We start from the raw sequence: 17,905 nt of genomic DNA, 5'->3' as shown, positions 1-17,905 counted from the left end.
TTTTTTAAAAAAACATATTTTTACTATTAAAAGGTTTGCTATTTTTCCAACTTTTAAAGGAATACACTTTTTCCAAATGTTTTCCAACATGGACTATCTGTGAACATCACAGAATAACACTTCAATCAATGTTCAGTGGGGAAAGCAGTGAGATAGATAAGCCACAAAATGTTGTACACAAATTTATATAATCTAATTGAGCTCTTGGCGTTATTTTAAAAAAATTTTTTTAACATCTTTATTGGAGTATAATTGCTTTACAATGGTGTGTTAGTTTCTGCTCTAGAACAAAGTGAATCAGTTATACATATACATATGTTCCCATATCTCTTCCCTCTTGCAAATCCCTCCCTCCCACCCTCCCTATCCCACCCCTCTAGGTGGTCACAAACCACCAAGCTGATCTCCCTGTGCTAATTGACATTATTTTTTTACTCCTGGTGGTGAGTCTGATGAGCTACAAGAAGTAGACTTGAAGTGAATGAGCAGTTGAGGACATGCTCAGTGGGTTATAGAAAGTGACCACTGACCAGTTGATACCTGTTTCATGGAGAGTTACCACTAAATATTTATTTTAAAAAAATTTTTAAAGTAAAACATTTATGAACTTTCTACTTATACTTGGCATGACCTTCTGGAGGACAGCTGTCATGTTTTATATTTTTCCATCATCCGTAGGGCCTAGCCCAAAGCAGACATAGGAGACACTCAATGTTGGACATTCATGCCAGGCTCTTCTGCTCCTCATGGCTGCTCTGCCGAGTACCTGTCTCCATCATGGACCCATTGGGCCTTAACACTTCCACCACTTCCCCATTGCCCTCCTCCATGGACACCGTCAACATTGCTCTACCAACGCCTGCCTGGCAGTGGTAGCCAGTAGTCTGGAGAATGCCTCTCTCCTTGATGTCTGCTCAACCTATAGCCTTCTTTAAGATAGCTGCCCTGTCCACAGCCTTTGCTGAAGTGAGCATCTTGAAAGCAAGCCATGTTGGGTACCACATGACCCCCATGACCTGGACTTAGCTGACAGAACTGGGACCGGCACCCAAGCCATGGGCAGCCTATTGTCACTCTAGTGGCCAATGATTTAGCCTAAAGTGAAACACTGTCCAAATGAGATTGGTGGTTATTCTTGCTTGAAAATTTGAATTATGAAACCAAAAATGAAGCCACGCAGACATTGCTGCCAGGAAAACAAAGGATGAGGAAGAAAGCCAGCCAGAGAGTATCTGATTACTCTATCAAGCCCACAAGCTTGTCATATGCAGCATCCTCTTTCTCCAAAATGCTCCTCAGTCCTCTCGTAAATGAACTTCTGGCAGGTCAACCCCACCAGTTTGTCACTAAGACTGTCTCCATTGTGTTTAGATTCATTATGGTACCATACATTGAGTGGACCATGAACAGATGTCAGCTGAATGACTCTACCACAGAACTGGAAACAATGTCTAACAACAGGGGCACAGTCAAATTCAGTACAGTATATCTATCAGTAAATCAAATATCAACACAGCCACCCAAATTTTATATTTAAAGCGTATATGCTGATGATGCAATTTTAGGTAAAAACTGTATATAAATCTTTGTGCGCAGTGTGAACCCAAATCTTAAAATAAGCATACAATTACATGTAGATGTGTATAAACGTTCAGATACGTAGAAAAATGACTGGAAAATACCTAAATGTTAATAATTATCACCAAATGATGAGACTATGAGTTATATTTCTTGTCTTTACATTGTTCTATATTTTCGAATTTTCCTTGCATTACTTGAAGAATTAGAAAAAAAAATGTCATTTAAAAAGCAAGTATCCTCTAATCCTTTCTGTAAAATCCATTTAAGGACCTTAAAATAAGAAAGAACTGGACATGAAGCTATGTGTGTGATAGCCCTTTTCCTTACCTTTTTTAGAAGATACTCTTTCCATTTTTTAAGTCTCATATTGAATATTGCCAACTAATCCTAATTAAGAATGATTTCCATTTTGTTCATTTATGCTCCTATATTTATTATCTCTCTCTTATTTTCCTTGCTTCTTTCTCATTGTACTTTTCCTGACTTCTTTTTTTTTTGTTAGTTTCTGCTTTATAACAAAGTGAATCAGTTATACATATACATATGTTCCCATATCTCTTCCCTCTTGCGTCTCCCTCCCTCCCACCCTCCCTATCCCACCCCTCTAGGTGGTCACAAAGCACTGAGCTGATCTCCCTGCGCTATGCGGCTGCTTCCCACTAGCTATCTACCTTACGTTTGTTAGTGTGTATATGTCCATGACTCTCTCTCGCCCTGTGACTTCTTAAATTGAAAGCCTAGCTTATTAATTTTTAACCTTTCTTCTTTTCTTAAAATAAGCATTTACGACTATAGTGTTTCCCTTTTACCTGCTGGAGATACGGTCCAAGGGTCCCATCGAACGCCTGAAACCACCAGTAGTACTGAACCCTATACATACTATTTTTTTTCCTATACCTATAAACCTATGATAAAGTTTAATTTACAAATTAGGCACAGTAAGAGAATAAAAACCATACTTAATAATAAAATAGAACAATTATAACAATATATTGCAATAAAAGTTTGCGAATATGATCTCTCTCTCAAAATATCTTATTGTTCTGTACACACCCTTCTTCCGCTGCTGCTTATGATAACATGAGATAATAAAATGTCATGATGCAATGAGATGAATGATGAAGGGATTATGATGTAGAGTTAGGCTACTATTGACCTTCTGACCCTATGTCAGAAGAAGGATCATCTGCTTCCGGTTCTCATGGATTATTGGGCCATGACGATATTGATGATGATTGGATGTCAGGAGTGGACGATGTCAATGGCTGGGGATCCCAGGCAGGACAGAGCAGGGCAGCATAAGATTTCATCACACTGCTCAGAAGGCATGCAATTTAAAACTTATTTAATTGAATCTTGAATTTTCCACTTAATATTTTCCATTTAATATTTTCAGACCTCAGTTGAAATCACAGAAGGTGAAACCACAGACAAGGTGGGGACTAGTCTATGCATTTTTCTTTAAGTACTGCTTTGGCTGCATCTCACAAGTTTTGAAATGTTGTATTTAACTTGTTATCCAGTTATGAATATTTTCTACTTTTCTTTATGATTTATTTTTCAAGCTATGAATATGCTTTAAAATTCCCAAATATATGAGTTTTTAAAAATTTTTTTAGATTTCCACTTTATATGTATTTTGATCACAGAATATGTTATATATGATTCAGATACTATGAACATTTTTAAGACTTGTTTCATGGCCAATATTTATAAGTGTTCTATGTACTTACAAATTATGTTTTCTTCAAATATTGGGTGTAGGATTCTACATGTGTCCATTACTTCAAGCTGTTAATTTTGTTGTTCATATGTTCAGTATCTTTTCTTTTTGGTTGTTTGCTTGATCTAGGGTTTCATGAGGATTAAATGATTATATTTATGTACACTAACTTATAATATCTATCTATTATATATGTATGTTTACATAACATATAATATACATTTATATATAAGTTTATATATTTTATATATATAAAGCAGTGTTTGGCATGGATAAGATATATAAGTGGCCTGAACATAGTGGTTTAAAATGTACTCTGGAGTCAGATTGCTCAGATTCACATCTGGGCTCTGACTGATTAGCTGGTTGACCCTGGTCAAGTTTACTTAACCTCTCTGTGTCTCAGCTTCTGAATCTGTAAAACAGGAATAATAATAGAGTTGCTGTGGAGATTAAGTGAGTTAGTACATATAAAGGTCTTAGAACCATGGTGACTTAAATCTGAATCCAAGTGCAGCTGGGGCAGATTTGAAATGGCTGGACTTGGAAATGCCACAAATACATCAGAAGGGAAAGAGGGTGGAAGAAAGTCACAGGGTCACAGGGACAGCACAGGCTCAGGAATCTGGGGAGAGAAAACAGGCAAAGGTAAGAGGTTGCTAGGCTAGATAGAGTGAAGGAGAAACCAGCACTTCCTTTGATCACACGCTCTGAGACTGTGAACATAATCACCATCATACTCAGGTTCCTAAAACCCCTGCCTCTGGCCAATACACTTCCATCCCACTGAAAAGCTACAAGGAATAGAGGCGATTCAAGGTTACTATTATGAAAAACACTACGTATATTCAGAAAGACTCCTGCCAGTTCTGCTTCCTGCTTTGTGAGATGAAAATGGGAATTAGGGATAAGATTCCAGTACTTGCAGAAAACCAAGGCAAGGAGTCAAGCTTGAGGGTGCGTAATGGGGCAGGTGTGGAGGATTCGCAAACCTGGCCACTCAAGTAAGAGCCGATCCATGCCTGACCCAAGGAATACAAGCAATACAAATTAAATGATTTTTCTGGGTTAATATAAAAAGACACACATGCATGCAAGTAGGCACACGTGCACACACACATACTTCCAATTTCATTCCTGCCTAAAATCACATTAAATTTACAATAAAGTGTTTTGGTTTTTTAAAGACATAAACTAACAAATATGGGGAAATTAGGGGAGGAGACAACAGCAATAAAAGTTTGGAAGCTACAAAGCATACTGATGATATGTAACTGACAAAAACAACTCAAGAAACATGAAAATCCCAAGTTATCACTGGAGGAAACTGAGAAAACCTGATTTACACCTTGGAATCTTCAAAAGACTCCCAAATGGATAACACCAGATTCCTCTGGAACTGGAAGTAAAGGAAGACCTCTAAAATGAGAGGAATTGGGTGCATCCCTGTATCCCCTCTCCTCTCCATGCCACCGGGAAGGGGCAGACATCTGAAAGTTTATTCTCTGGAAAAGGTAAAATAGAGGGTCTCTGAATTGGAGAGACCCAGATTCACCAAAGATAGGTCTACTACACCAGAACCAAAGCGATTTAGTGACTGGTATATCCTGAACGATGAATGCTAAGGCACTCCCACCTCCAAGCCCTCTGAACCCACTCAGCTCTCGGAATGCTAGCAGCCAGAATTTTACTTTCCAACTTGGAGCCTCTTTCTAAGGAGTCTGACCAGTGCAAGAGGAAAAATGTAGATTCTTACTGTGGTGGGCTGAATTATACCCCTCCCCAAAGGTCCATGTCCTAATCCTTACGCCTGTGAATATGTTACCTCGAAATGGACTTTGCAGATGTGATTAAATTAAGAATATTAAAATGGGGAGATTATCCTGGATTATGCAGATACGTCCAGTGTAGTCACAAGGGAGGCAAGAGTATCAGATTCAGAGAGAAGATGTAAGAACAGAAACGGACATCGGAGAGAAGAGGAGCTGCTACAGTGGTGGCTTTGAGGATGGAGGGAGGGGATCAATCAAGGAATGCAGGCAGCCTGTAGAAGCTGGAAGAGTCAAGGACACGGATTCTTATCTAGAGCTCCCTGAAGGAATCCGGGACTGCTGAAATCTTGATTTTAGTCCAGCGCCACTGATTTCGGACTTCTGCTCTCCAAAACTCTAAGACGGGAAATTTGTGCTTTATGTCTCTAAGTTTGTGGTTATTTGTCACAGTAGCAATAGGAAACTATTATAAATAATTTGAAATTCCTCAATGATATTTAAATTCCTCAATAAATGGCTCACCCAGCTCACCACGCAGCAGTGAAGTTCAGACCCAACAAGCCCTACACACACACACACACACACACACACACACACACACACACACACACACACACACATTCAATTCCAATCAGCTCTTTCTTCCATTCATTGCCATCACCAGAGAGACAGAGATCCCCAGATGCCTGATGAAAGCCTCCTACAGGGAAGTTAGAGACCAAAACAAATTTAAATAAAGACCAATTTGGAGGAAACCAACTTGGAGAAAAGAAAGCTTAAAATATATATATATATATATATATATATATATATATATATATATATATATATATATATATATATATATATATATATATATATATAATTCATTCCTCAGAAAGATAAGAGAAGATTCTGTGTTCATGAAAAAAGAAGAGAATGCTATTTAAAAAGGAACATTCAGGGCTTCCCTGGTGGCGCAGTGGTTGAGAGTCCGCCTGCCGATGCAGGGGACACAGGTTCGTGCCCCGGTCCGGGAAGATCCCACGTGCAGCGGAGCAGCTGGGCCTGTGAGCCATGGCCGCTGGGCCTGCGCGTCCGGAGCCTGTGCTCCGCAACGGGAGAGGCCACAAGAGTGAGAGGCCCCCGTACCGCAAAAAATAAATAAATAAATAAAAATAATAAAAAGGAACATTCATAGAACAAAAGGAGAACTCTTGGGAATTAAAAAGATAGCATAAACAAAAAAGTCAGTAGAAGATTTGGAAAATGAAGTCAAGGTGTTACTCAGACACTAGAGCAGAGAGAGTAAGATATATTTTTTTAATGGTGCTAAAACTGAGAAAAATAAAGAACCTGTCAGTCTGAGGAGTCCAATACTAAATAACGGGAATTTCTATAACAGAGAAAATGGAGGACAGAAATCATTATAATTCAAGAAAATTTCATGAAACGGCAGAGCATGAGAATCCGGATGGAAAGGTTATACCAAATGATGTTTAAAAACCTCCAGCTGAAAGAGGGTCGTCTATGTGCTTCCAGAGAAGAAAGAACAGGTCACATATAAAGTATAGGGAATCGTATATTGGCTTTAAGCTTCCGAACAGCTAAATTGGACAAAGACTATGGAGCAATGCCTTTTAAATTCTGAAGGAAATTATTTCTATGATACATGATACTTTCTCATGAGTCAGTTCTCAAAAAAATCCCCCTTCCAAGAAGCTTCTGGAAAATGCACTCCACCAATGAAAGAATTCTTCTTCCTTCAAGAAGAGGAAGAAATAGAATTCAGGAAACAGAACGTAGAACACAGGAGAGAGGTTAGCGGAATCCACGGAAAGAAGGGAAGACTGTTCCAGAGCAACACCTGTTCGCCAGGTGTAGAGCAACCAGCTCACTGGAGCAGTGTGACTTGACAGACAGAAATGCCCAAGGCAGTCTTCAGCAAGGGCCCTGCTGCCAACGTACTATCCTTTGAATGTCAGGACAGCAAGCCTGGCTGCGATGTTTATCTGTATTTGGTTTGGCTTAACCACGTGCTGAAGCTGTTCCTGCCCTCCTTTCTGTTCTCCGCTGTTTGGATCTCCTAAGGGCACTCACTTCACTCCTGAGAGCTGGAGGGGGACCATGGAGCCAGACTGTGACCTGGAGACTTTCAGCTTATCTTCTCCCAGGAACGTTCATCCAAGAGTGGCACAGTCGCCTCTCTGAATACAAACTGGTTTATGCTCACTATTATTTTTTCTTCAAAAATAAACAACAGGGGGGACTTGGCAGTCCAGTGGTTAAGACTTCGCCTTCCAACGCAGGCGGTGTGGGTTCAATCCCTGGTCAGGGAGCTAAGATCCCACAAGGCTTGTGGCCAAAAAACCAAAACATAAAACAGAAGCAATACTGTAACAAATTCAATAAAGATTTTAAAAATGGTGTCCACATCAAAAAAATAGCTTAAAAAAATAAAAAATAAATAAACAACAGGGACTTCCCTGATGGTCCAGTGGTTAAGACTTCCTCTTCTAATGCAGGGGGTGCAGGTTCGATCCCTGGTTGGGGAGCGAAGATCCCACATGCCTTGCGGCCACAAACCCAAAACATAAAACAAAAGTAATATTGTAACAAATTCAATCAAGACTTTAAAAATGGTCCACATCAAAAAAAATCTTTAAAAAATTTTTTAAAAACCCAGCATATTTTTTAGGGATAGATACCCAGGTAAAATCTTAAAAATGAAACAGAATAAAACAATTTACTTTCCAGGGGATGAGCTGTGTTCACCAAGGTAGATTCTAGTGTCACCCTGGTGGTTGGTTCCTGGATCTTCAACAATCAGTTGTGGATTTCACACAAAATGTTTTATTGAAAGTCTTGGGAAATTCTAGCTCAAGAAAACCCCCAAGCACAGCTACCCAGAGACTCACATTAATATTGAGGTCTTTATCTCATTCTCCAAAATTTGTCAGCCAGCTTCTGTGTAACCCAGATCTGGTCCTGCAGTTCCCTCCGTGTGGCTTCGGATGTTTGAGCTCTGGTGGTGGTAAAGTTCATAACTTGTCACTCTAGGCACTAAGGTTAATATATCTGAGCAATGCTAAAGATGTTTAGAGAAACTTATTTTTATCTGTAGATCATCTTGGGGGCAAGCAACTTCTGGACTCCCCCTCCACCCTTTTATCTTCAACGAGACTCTGGTTCTCTACTTGTAGAACCACTGCATCTAATGTAGGGATACAGCAGAAGACACTGAATGGAAGTTGGAGCTCCGTTAGGCTGGGAGCTGAGGATTCCTTTGTAGATGAAGAACACAGAACCCTGCTGATTGAGTACCACTGAGCTCTCTTGGCATCAGGGCATGAGGCCTCAAGGATCCTAAAGGTATTACTGACAGACCAGAAAAAAGACCCTAGAAATAAGCCTGGGAAATGAGCAAGATGTGGGATTCTCTGCCTCAGGGAACAGGGTGAGGTACACTGGCTGACCCTGCAGCCCTAGGGAATCCATCAGGTCTACCATGGTAGGAATCTCTAGAAGTGCAGATGCTGCCTGTCATCGAGGGGTCTTTCATCAGCCTCTCTGAACTGGAAAATGAGGTTCCTTTTGGTGTTCTTGGATATGACAGAGCAAGTTTCTGCTCTGCTTCTGAGCTCTGGGCTTCCTCTTCACCTACTCTAGCAGAGGCAGATAGACCCAGCCCTAAGAGTAAGGGCAGAGAGATTGACAGGAAACATTTGCAAGAATCCTAGAGGCAGTTCCTGGTGTCTTGGGTCAGCTTCTGCAATACCATAAAAAACCCTAAGGATGAGTTCTTTTGGACCGGATGTCTAAGAAGATAGCCAGGGGGAAGGACTGAGACAGACTAAAAGAGTCCAGGGGCCCAGATGAGGTTAACTGTCACTACTTATAGGTTTTTGGAGTTCAGTGATCAGAAATAGGGTTTGATCCCTTATTTTAATGAATGATGAGTAAATAATACTAAACTCATCTAGTGAAAGTATGTTTGGGGAGTAAGATATGTATTCAATCTCAAAGCATCACCTTTGAAACTACTAATTAAAAAGGGGAAAGGTACCTTTCTAATGGAGAGATCTGGCAGGCATCACCTTCTTCAAGTGACCAAATTGAGTAGAGCAGACACGTCAGTGCCTCCTGCATGTCCCCTCGGTTCACCCAGTAGGGCTTCTGCAGACAGTTCCAGGCAGGCAGATGACTTTCTGCATCTCTCTACCGGAAGGTGTTCTCCAGGTGAAGGAGCACACTTGCACAGCGCACAGGGCAGGCCAGAAGTACTTGGGGGTTAACACCCCATAATGACCTTCAACCAGTGAGAGTTGGTAGATAAATTCCATAACTTCCTTGCCTTTCATTAGGATAATTCTGAGGGGGTGTATTGTTCAGTCTCTCAAAAATCCACAGCTGGAATGAGCCCCAGATGCTTAGAGCGTTAACTCACTCACTTATTGGCTTTTCCTCCCTTCCCTGTCTCACTTCCTTACTCTCTCATTGTGCTTCCTGGGGTCACATCTCAAATAAACTACTTGTACCCAAATTCTTACCTCAGGGTCTACTTTTAGGAGAGCCCAAACTAAGGTGTGTAACATTACCAATAACAGTGCACACTGACACAACGGTAAGTACATGATATTACACTATGTTCTTGCCAAAAAAAGTTTAAAAATAAATTATGTTTATATAATTTTAAGTTATTAATTTTAAGTTGAAAGAAATTTAAATGGTTTTAAGAAAAACAAGAAATGGTTAGCCTGAATCCAATAATGAGGAAACAATCGGACAAATCCAGATTGTGGAACATTCCACAAAACAGCTACCTAGTGATCTTCAAAAATGTAAATATAATAAAGGGCCAAAAAAAGTCAAGAAATTGTTCTAGAATAGTGAAGACTTAAGAGACCTGACAACCAATTGCAAATATGTTCCTTGATTGGCTCCTGGGTCAGGAAAAGGAAGAAAAAAGAAGCTATAAGGGACATTATTGAAATAGTTGGGGAAATTTGATTATGGACAGTATATTAGTCAAGTTTTTGGTATCAATGTTAAATTGGGTGTGATAATGATATTGTGGTGATATATGAGAATTCCTTGTTCTTAGGAGATGCATGCTGAAGTATTAGGAGTGATAAATTACTTTTAAAGGATTCAGAGAAAAAATAAATTTATAGAAAGAGATAAAACAAATGTAGCAAAAGGTTAACTATTGATGAATCCAGGTAAAGGGAATACACGTGTTCATTGCATTAATTACTCCTTCAACTTTTCTGTAGTTTGAAATTTCAAACTAAAAAGTGGGAGGGGGGCAAACAAAGAGTCTGTAAAACACAAAAGTGAATAGAATACATGTGTATCAAAGGGCTTGAAAATGTGACTGTTAAAAGTGCCAGAACAGCTATTATTATGGTTTATATGTTTTAAGTATCTTGAAAGATGAATTCCAAGGAGAATAAATCCATGTTTTTCAAATGAGTCATTTATAAGAAAGAATTGATTCTGTTAACCCCTGAAGTCAGATACCCAGCTTGTATATAAAGTCCTTGAAAGGGCTCTTTCAGAATCATTATTTCTTTTTCTCTAATTAAACGTTTTAATAAAAGAGCCAACATTGTCTTCTACCATTTTAATTGTAAGTATGAACCCAGTGATTGTTTAAAGTGACCTTTTATGATATCACTTTCTATTTAAACATTTCTTCCCATATGACACAAATATCTTTCCGAATCCATTGTGTCAGTATATCTGTTACTCCGCGCTATAAATAGAATGCCATTCAAATGTAAATAATGCAGGATTTGAAAGTCACTAAAAGTAATGGGGAACTACCCAAATCACACACAAGGTTCTGACAAATAAGGATCTGACAGAATTATGATAGGAAACATTTAAAGAAAAAGTCAAAAAGTATGATAACAGGTTATGATATCTAAAGAATGATTTGACTATTATAGATTAAGAGATTCCCTTAGGATGCCCTATAGTATTCAGGCAAAATAACCCTACTTGTGAAAGTGCTGCAAAAACCAAAAGTGAAATGAAGGACTCCATATTGTGCTCTCTTAAAATTTTGTCAATAAAAATGACAGCATTTGGATCTAAACAACATCTTGATTTATTTTTGGTTGATTCTAAGATTTGGTGCGGCCTTACAAGACAAATTAAAATTGTGTTAAATATTAGATTGAACCATGTGGAACTGTCATTTTTACAAATCAAAAAAGTAGGGTTTAGGGCTTCCCTGGTGGCGCAGTGGTTGAGAGTCTGCCTGCCAATGCAGTGGACATGGGTTCGTGCCCCGGTCTGGGAAGACTCCACATGCCGCGGAGCGACTGGGCCCATGCGCCATGGCCACTGAGCCTGCACGTCCGGAGCCTGTGCTCCGCAACGGGAGAGGCCACAACAGTGAGAGGCCCGCGTAAAGCAAAAAAAAAAAAAAAAAAAAAAAGTAGGGTTTAAACTAATATAAGATAAAATAAGCTTATTAATTGGTTTGCATTTCTAACAATAAAATCCTAGTAAAATATTTTGTTTCCAGTTCCAAATGAATTCACTTTAAGCGGCGAATTTTTGGTAACAATTATCGCTGGTTATTTATCTACATTTGGGGTTACAGTGGCATTTGGAGGGCAGAGGTAGAATCCACCCACTGCTTGGAACATTGTTTCAGTGGGAGAAAAGTCATCCTGGGGTCCAAATAATGAATTAAAAACTAATTTTTGCAATCAACCCATTTTTTAACTGATAACATGCTGAAGAATTATGAATGTGACTTTGTTTTAATAAGATACACATCCAAATGTGCATATCCAAGTGAGTGTCGATATTTTCAAAGCCATCACCATGGGAGCTTCCACAGACATTTTCATGATAGGGTCAAGGTTACAAACAGTTCTGTGGTCTTATCCTCTGGAATCGGCCTGAAATTCTGTGGCAATAATTCCTTTTACTGTCTTTCGAGATGGTGAATAGTCATCCACTGAAGATGGGTTGGTTTTTTAGTAATGCAGTAAGTAAACAAACTGGGCAATATATTTGAGGGCTCACATAAGAAATGTTTATGTTCTTGTCTGGCCATATTTTACTTGTGGCTGTACCGTCACCCACAGGACCTCTTCAGTCATTATACTGCCCGATTTTATAATGCCATTACTCCCTGAGCAACTGGGAAAGGCAAGGCATGTAGAAACTCTCCATAACTATTTGCTGAATGTTGAATACATGAATGAAGCTATGACTTCTTATATATGAATGTCATTCACATACATAGTGAAGTAGAAATGGCTCACAGTTGGTAAATAAAGAAGACAAAAAACTTTTTTTCCAGTACAGTTTTCTTTATTGATCTTGCTGTTTTATATCTCAGTATTTCTGGGCAGTTGAGTACCTCTGAGCTGTATCAAGCTCCCCCAGTTCCCCTCCCACAAGAGTCGTGATCCACTTCTAACAGCAGGAGTTAAGGCTCTGCTAGTTTAGATTAATCTAGTGGTTTAAAATTGTTCTGTTTTCTTTGAAGTACATTGATTTGCAAAATCACTGTTTGCTCATCCTTAAAGGTCCAGGGAACCTGGATAGGCAGGACTAGTCAGCACTGTATTGTGAGGGGAAAAAAAAAGATTTCTCATGCTGAGTTGTGCATATTTGTTTTTGAAAATAGGAAGTAGGAACATTAGGAAGGATCTGCAAAATGATGTCCACAGAGCCACTGGGTCCTGGTTCCACCAAGTCATTGACTGATAATCTGAAAACCATCAGCAAAGTTAGTAAAATAGTGAAGCAGAGTGACAATTTTGTGGATGCAAAAGAATCCTTAAAAGTAATCCAGCCCAAAACAACAAATGCTGGAGAGGGTGTGGAGAAAAGGGAACCCTCTTGCACTGTTGGTGGGAATGTGAATTGATACAACCACTATGGAGAACAGTATGGAGGTTCCTTAAAAAACTAAAAATAGAATTACCATATGACACATCAATCCCACTACTGGGTGTATACCCAGAGAAAACCATAATTCAAAAAGACACATGCACCCCAATGTTCATTGCAGCACTATTTACAATAGCCAGGACATGGAAGCAATCTAAATGCCCATCGACAGATGAATGGATGTGGTACACATATATACAATGGAATATTACTCAGCCATAAAAAGGAATGAAATTGGGTCATTTGTAGAGACATGGATTGATCTAGAGACTGTCATGCAGAGTGAAGTAAGCCAGAAAGAGAGAAACAAATATTGTATACTAATGTATGTATGTGGAACCTAGAAAAATGGTACAGATGAACCGGTTTGCAGGGCAGAAATGAGACACAGATATAGAGAACAAACATATGGACACCAAGGGGGCAAAGTGGCAGGGTGGGGTGGTGATGGTGGGATGAATTGGGAGATTGGGATTGACATATGTACACTAATATGTATAAAATGGATAACTAATAAGAACCTGCTGTATAAAAATAAATAAATAAAATTCTAAAATTAAAAAAAAAAAAAGTAATCCAGCCCAAAAACTCATAATAAAGAGGAAAATGCCTGAGGTGCAGAGAGAATAATCCGCTTTCCCAACACAGCACGTGGATTAAGAACATGGGCTTTGGAGCCAGAAATGTCTTGGTGTTCAAATCCTGGCTCTGTCTCCAGTCAGCTATGTGACCTGGGCTGAGTCTTCCCTTCCTTCTGTTTTAATTGCCTCACTCTTGAGGTTGTCAAGATTAACTGTATTAAACTCATAAAGTGCTTAACACAAAGAAAGCACCTCCCAAATTGTTATTATCATTATTGTTGCTGCTGTTGTTTTCCTAGGCCACAAAGCCAGTTTCAGGGTATACTACAACACATTCATCCAATAAATATTTATTAGGCACATGCTTTGTTCCAAACACTGTTTTAGGTGCTGTAGATACATCAACAAACAAAACCAACAAAAACCTTTCCCTTATGGTGCTTTCATTTTAGTAAGGACAGACAGGCAATAACCTATATACCTGGTAAAGGGGAAAGTTTTACAGTAAATTAGAAGATGATATGTACTATTGACAAAAAAAAAGGGGGGGGGTGCTTCCCTGGTGGTGCAGTGGTTAAGAATCTGCCTGCCAATGCAGGGGACACGAGTTAGAGCCCTGGTCCGGGAAGATCCCACATGCCGTGGAGCAACTAAGCCCATGTGCCACAGTGACTGAGCCTGCACTCTAGAGCCCACGAGCCACAACTACTGAGCCTGTGTGCCACAACTACTGAAGCCCGTGCGCCTAGAGCCTATGCTCCACAACAAGAGAAGCCACTGCAATGAGAAGCCCATGCACCGCAATGAAGAGTAACCCCCACTCGCTGCAACTAGAGAAAGCCCATGTGCAGCAACGAAGACCCAATGCAGCCAGAAATTAATTAATTAATTAATTTAAAAAATTAAATTAAAAAAAAGTAGGGGGATCCAAGCACTGGGGAGAGGAGAGGTGGAGCAGGTGGCGATATTAAATCAGGTGGTCAAGATAGACCTCACTTGGAGTGTGACATTTAAGACTGGAGGGAGGCAAATAAGGGAGCCATCAGGATATCTGAGGGAAGAGCAATCAGGCAGAGGGAAGACAGCTCAAGGGCCTTATGTTAAGAGTGGCTGGTATGTTCAAGGAACAACAAGGAGGTAAGCCTGGCTGGAGCATAGTAAGCAAAGGAGAGGAAAGGAGAGGTGAGAGAAAAGAGGTAATGGGAGCTGAGATCCTTAAGAAGTTTTGAGAGCCATAGAAAGGACTATGGATTTTACTCTGCAAGAAATAAGGAGCCATTGCAAGACTTTGAGTGGAGGAGTGACCTGATGGGATTTATATTTTTAAATGATCACTCATGGTTCTGCTTTCTGGGTTATAATCCTCAGTTTGGCTCAAATGAAATTTTCTTTGTTCTCCTAAAAAGAAGAGTATCACTCAGGCTGCCGTATTAAGAATAGACTGAGGGGAGGCAACAGTTGAAGTAGGGAAACTATTTAGGAGACTTTAGAGCACCCCAGAGGGGCATAATGGTGGGAATATACCAGGGAAGTATATCAGTAGAGGTGGTGAGAAGTGGCTACATTTTAAATATATTTTGCACAGGTGACAGACAGGATGTGAAATGTGAGAAAGAAAGAAGCTATGAATGAATCCTAGATTTTTGGCCTGGGATGTTGGAATACTGAAGGTGTCACTAACTGAGGTGAAGAAGGAAATGACTGGAATGGCTTTTGGGGGAATGAGCAAGATCAGTTCGTTTTCATAATTCTTATCCTTGTTTCTCTATAGGTAAGATATTTCCCCTTTCTGGCTTCTTCCAAGATTTTCTCTTTATCTTTGGTTTTCTGCAGTTTGAGTATATGTTTAGGTATAGGATTTTTGGTGTTGGTATTTTTTTTCCTTTGGTATTTATTCTGGTCTTTGGTGTTCTCTGAGCTTCCTCTTGGATCTGTAGTTTGTGTCTGTCATTAATTGTGGAAAGTTCTTGACCATTATGACTTCAAACATCTATTTTACTCCATTTCTTTCTTCTCCTTCTGGCATTCCAATTTTCTCTATGTTACATCTTTTGAAACTTTCCTACAATTCTTGGATATTCTGTTTTGTTTGTGTGTCTGTATGTGTGTGTCTTATTGAGGTATAATTGACATATAACACTATATTAATTCCAGGTGTACAACATAATGTGTTTTTTGTTTGTTTCTTTGTTTGTTTTCACTCTTTTTTCCTCTTTGCATTTCAGTTTTGGAAGTTTCTATTGACTAATCTTTAAGTTCACTGATTCTCTCCTTGGCTGTGTCCAGTCTAATAAAGCATCAAAAGCATTCTTCATTTCTGTTACAATGTTTTTGATTTCTAGCATTTTCCTTTGATTCTTCCTTAGAATTTTTATTTCTCTACTTACATTACTTATCTGTTTTTGCATGTTGTTTATGTTTTTCATAGCCCTTAACATATTTATCATAGTTATCTTAAATTCCCTGTCTGACAATTCCAACATTTTTGTCATATTTGAGTCTGCTCTGTCCCTTCAGACTTTTTTCTTGCTTTTTGTCATGGCTTGTCATTTTTTGTTTAAAGAGGAAGATGTGGTATTGGGTTATGGCTACTGAGGTAAATAGGCCTTTTGTATAAGGATTTATGATAATCCAGCTAGGAGCTGAGCTTGGTTTAATGTTTTTTAATGTTTGCTGTAGCTCTAGGTGCCAGAGGCTTCAAACTTTTCTAGTGCCTCCTTTTTTTCTTTTTTTGGTCTCCCCTCTTGACTTTGGGCCACCTTAAGTATGTCTTCTTAGGGACACACCATGTCTTGTGGCTCTTTCAATTGTAATCTGCTTTTTTTATACTGGAGCACAGTGGTAAGGTATGAAAGAGGAAGAGCATTCTATAATCTTCCAATAGTCTTTTTCTTTTTTTTTTTTAATTTCTTGGCTGCGCCACACAGTATGTGGGATCTTAGTTCACCAACCAGGGATTGAACCAGCACCCCCTGCACTGGGAGCGTGGAGTTTTAACCACTGGACTGCTAGGGAAGTCCCTAAATCTCAGTCAGCCTCTGTTTCTCTCCTGTGACCTTCACAGGTGTTTCTTCTGGTATAGCACCTTTCTCTCCCTTAGATGAACAGGAAGGCTATAGAGGGCTGGAATGAGAGACATACCCTTCTCTTATGCCTCTGGGAAAAGCCTCTGATCAAGTCTTCCCTCTGGAGAATAAGCCTTTGCTATGGAGAAGTCTCTGGGCCTATTTCACTGGTTTTATTTTTCTCCTTCCCCTTCCAGAGCCATGTGGGGATCTTTCTCAGATCTTCACCTTGAGAACCTCCTGGGGTTCCTGGAGATAAAACCTATGAAAGTATGGCCCATCCTCCACCCCCCAGCCTGGCCCTGAGGCTATGGCCTCCTGGAGTTTCTCACTCTCATGCTAGTCCATACTCAGCCTCTAGCAGTTCATTAAAATTACCTTTCAAGTGTACCTAACATTACACTCCAGGGGCTTCTGCTCCCGGTAAGCAGATGTCTTCTAGATTCACCTGACTCTCCAGATGTGAGGATAGCAGTTTGCCCTACAAATTCCATTCTCTGATGGGTTCAAAACAAGTTGTTGAATTCTGGCTTGTCCAGTGTTTCTTGTTATAAGAATGGCAGTAATGGCTTCCAAGCTCTTTACAAGTTGGAGTTAAAGCTAGAATTCTTAGGAGTTATTTGGGCATGTTGATTTTGAGGTGTCTGTTGGATTCTTGCTACTCCAGGCATGGTTATGCACCTGCAGCATTGTCATTATCAGAGAGCCAGTGCAGAAATGCAGACTTTCAGGACCCACCCCAGAACTACAAAATCAGAACTTGTATTTTAAAAGATCCACAGATCTTTCTGGAGATTTATCTGCACATAGATGTTTCAGATATACTGTATTAGCAATGAAATGAAGATGTGGAAGAGACAACCATATGTACTGGAGTCTCGAGTTAAGCAGAGAGGTCCAGGCTGGAGACATAAATTTCTGAATTTTTGTCATGACGTTAGTATTTTAAGCCATGAAATAGGTTTCTTTTTCTAGGGAAAACAAGTGTCAATGCATCTGTAGTTGAATAAGTTGTGTTTATTCCTCGTTGCAAGGTGAGAGAACCCACACCATGGAGAACCTGGAGTATCTCAGAAAAAGTGTGCTAGAAAGGACTTGTTATAGGATTAGGACTAACGTTAGGTGATTTATGGGGGTGCGTAAGGAAGTAGGGCTTTGCTCTGGATTGAATGCAGTGAGGAAGTAGGGGTAATTGTATGATTGGATGTCTTCATAAATCTTTTCTGTAAGGTAGGAGGGTTAAAGCTAAAGGTGTAATAGGTAAAGAAGCAGCCATCAGTA

The 17,905-nt window shown here is 39.6% G+C and overlaps 1 long non-coding RNA gene across 4 annotated transcripts in view; it reads right to left on the bottom strand.

Annotated features, from left to right (window-relative positions):
* The window catches only part of LOC138414059 (uncharacterized), a 51,337-nt gene that overhangs the window by 8,906 nt on the left and 24,526 nt on the right, over window positions 1-17,905 (bottom strand). The gene's annotated exons all lie outside the window — the stretch shown is intronic.

This window comes from Delphinus delphis, chromosome 4 (genome assembly GCF_949987515.2).
Source record: "Delphinus delphis chromosome 4, mDelDel1.2, whole genome shotgun sequence".
Classification (NCBI taxonomy): domain Eukaryota; kingdom Metazoa; phylum Chordata; class Mammalia; order Artiodactyla; family Delphinidae; genus Delphinus; species Delphinus delphis.
Note: the sequence above shows the minus strand (reverse complement) of the source record. Positions and strands in the feature narration are given on the sequence as shown.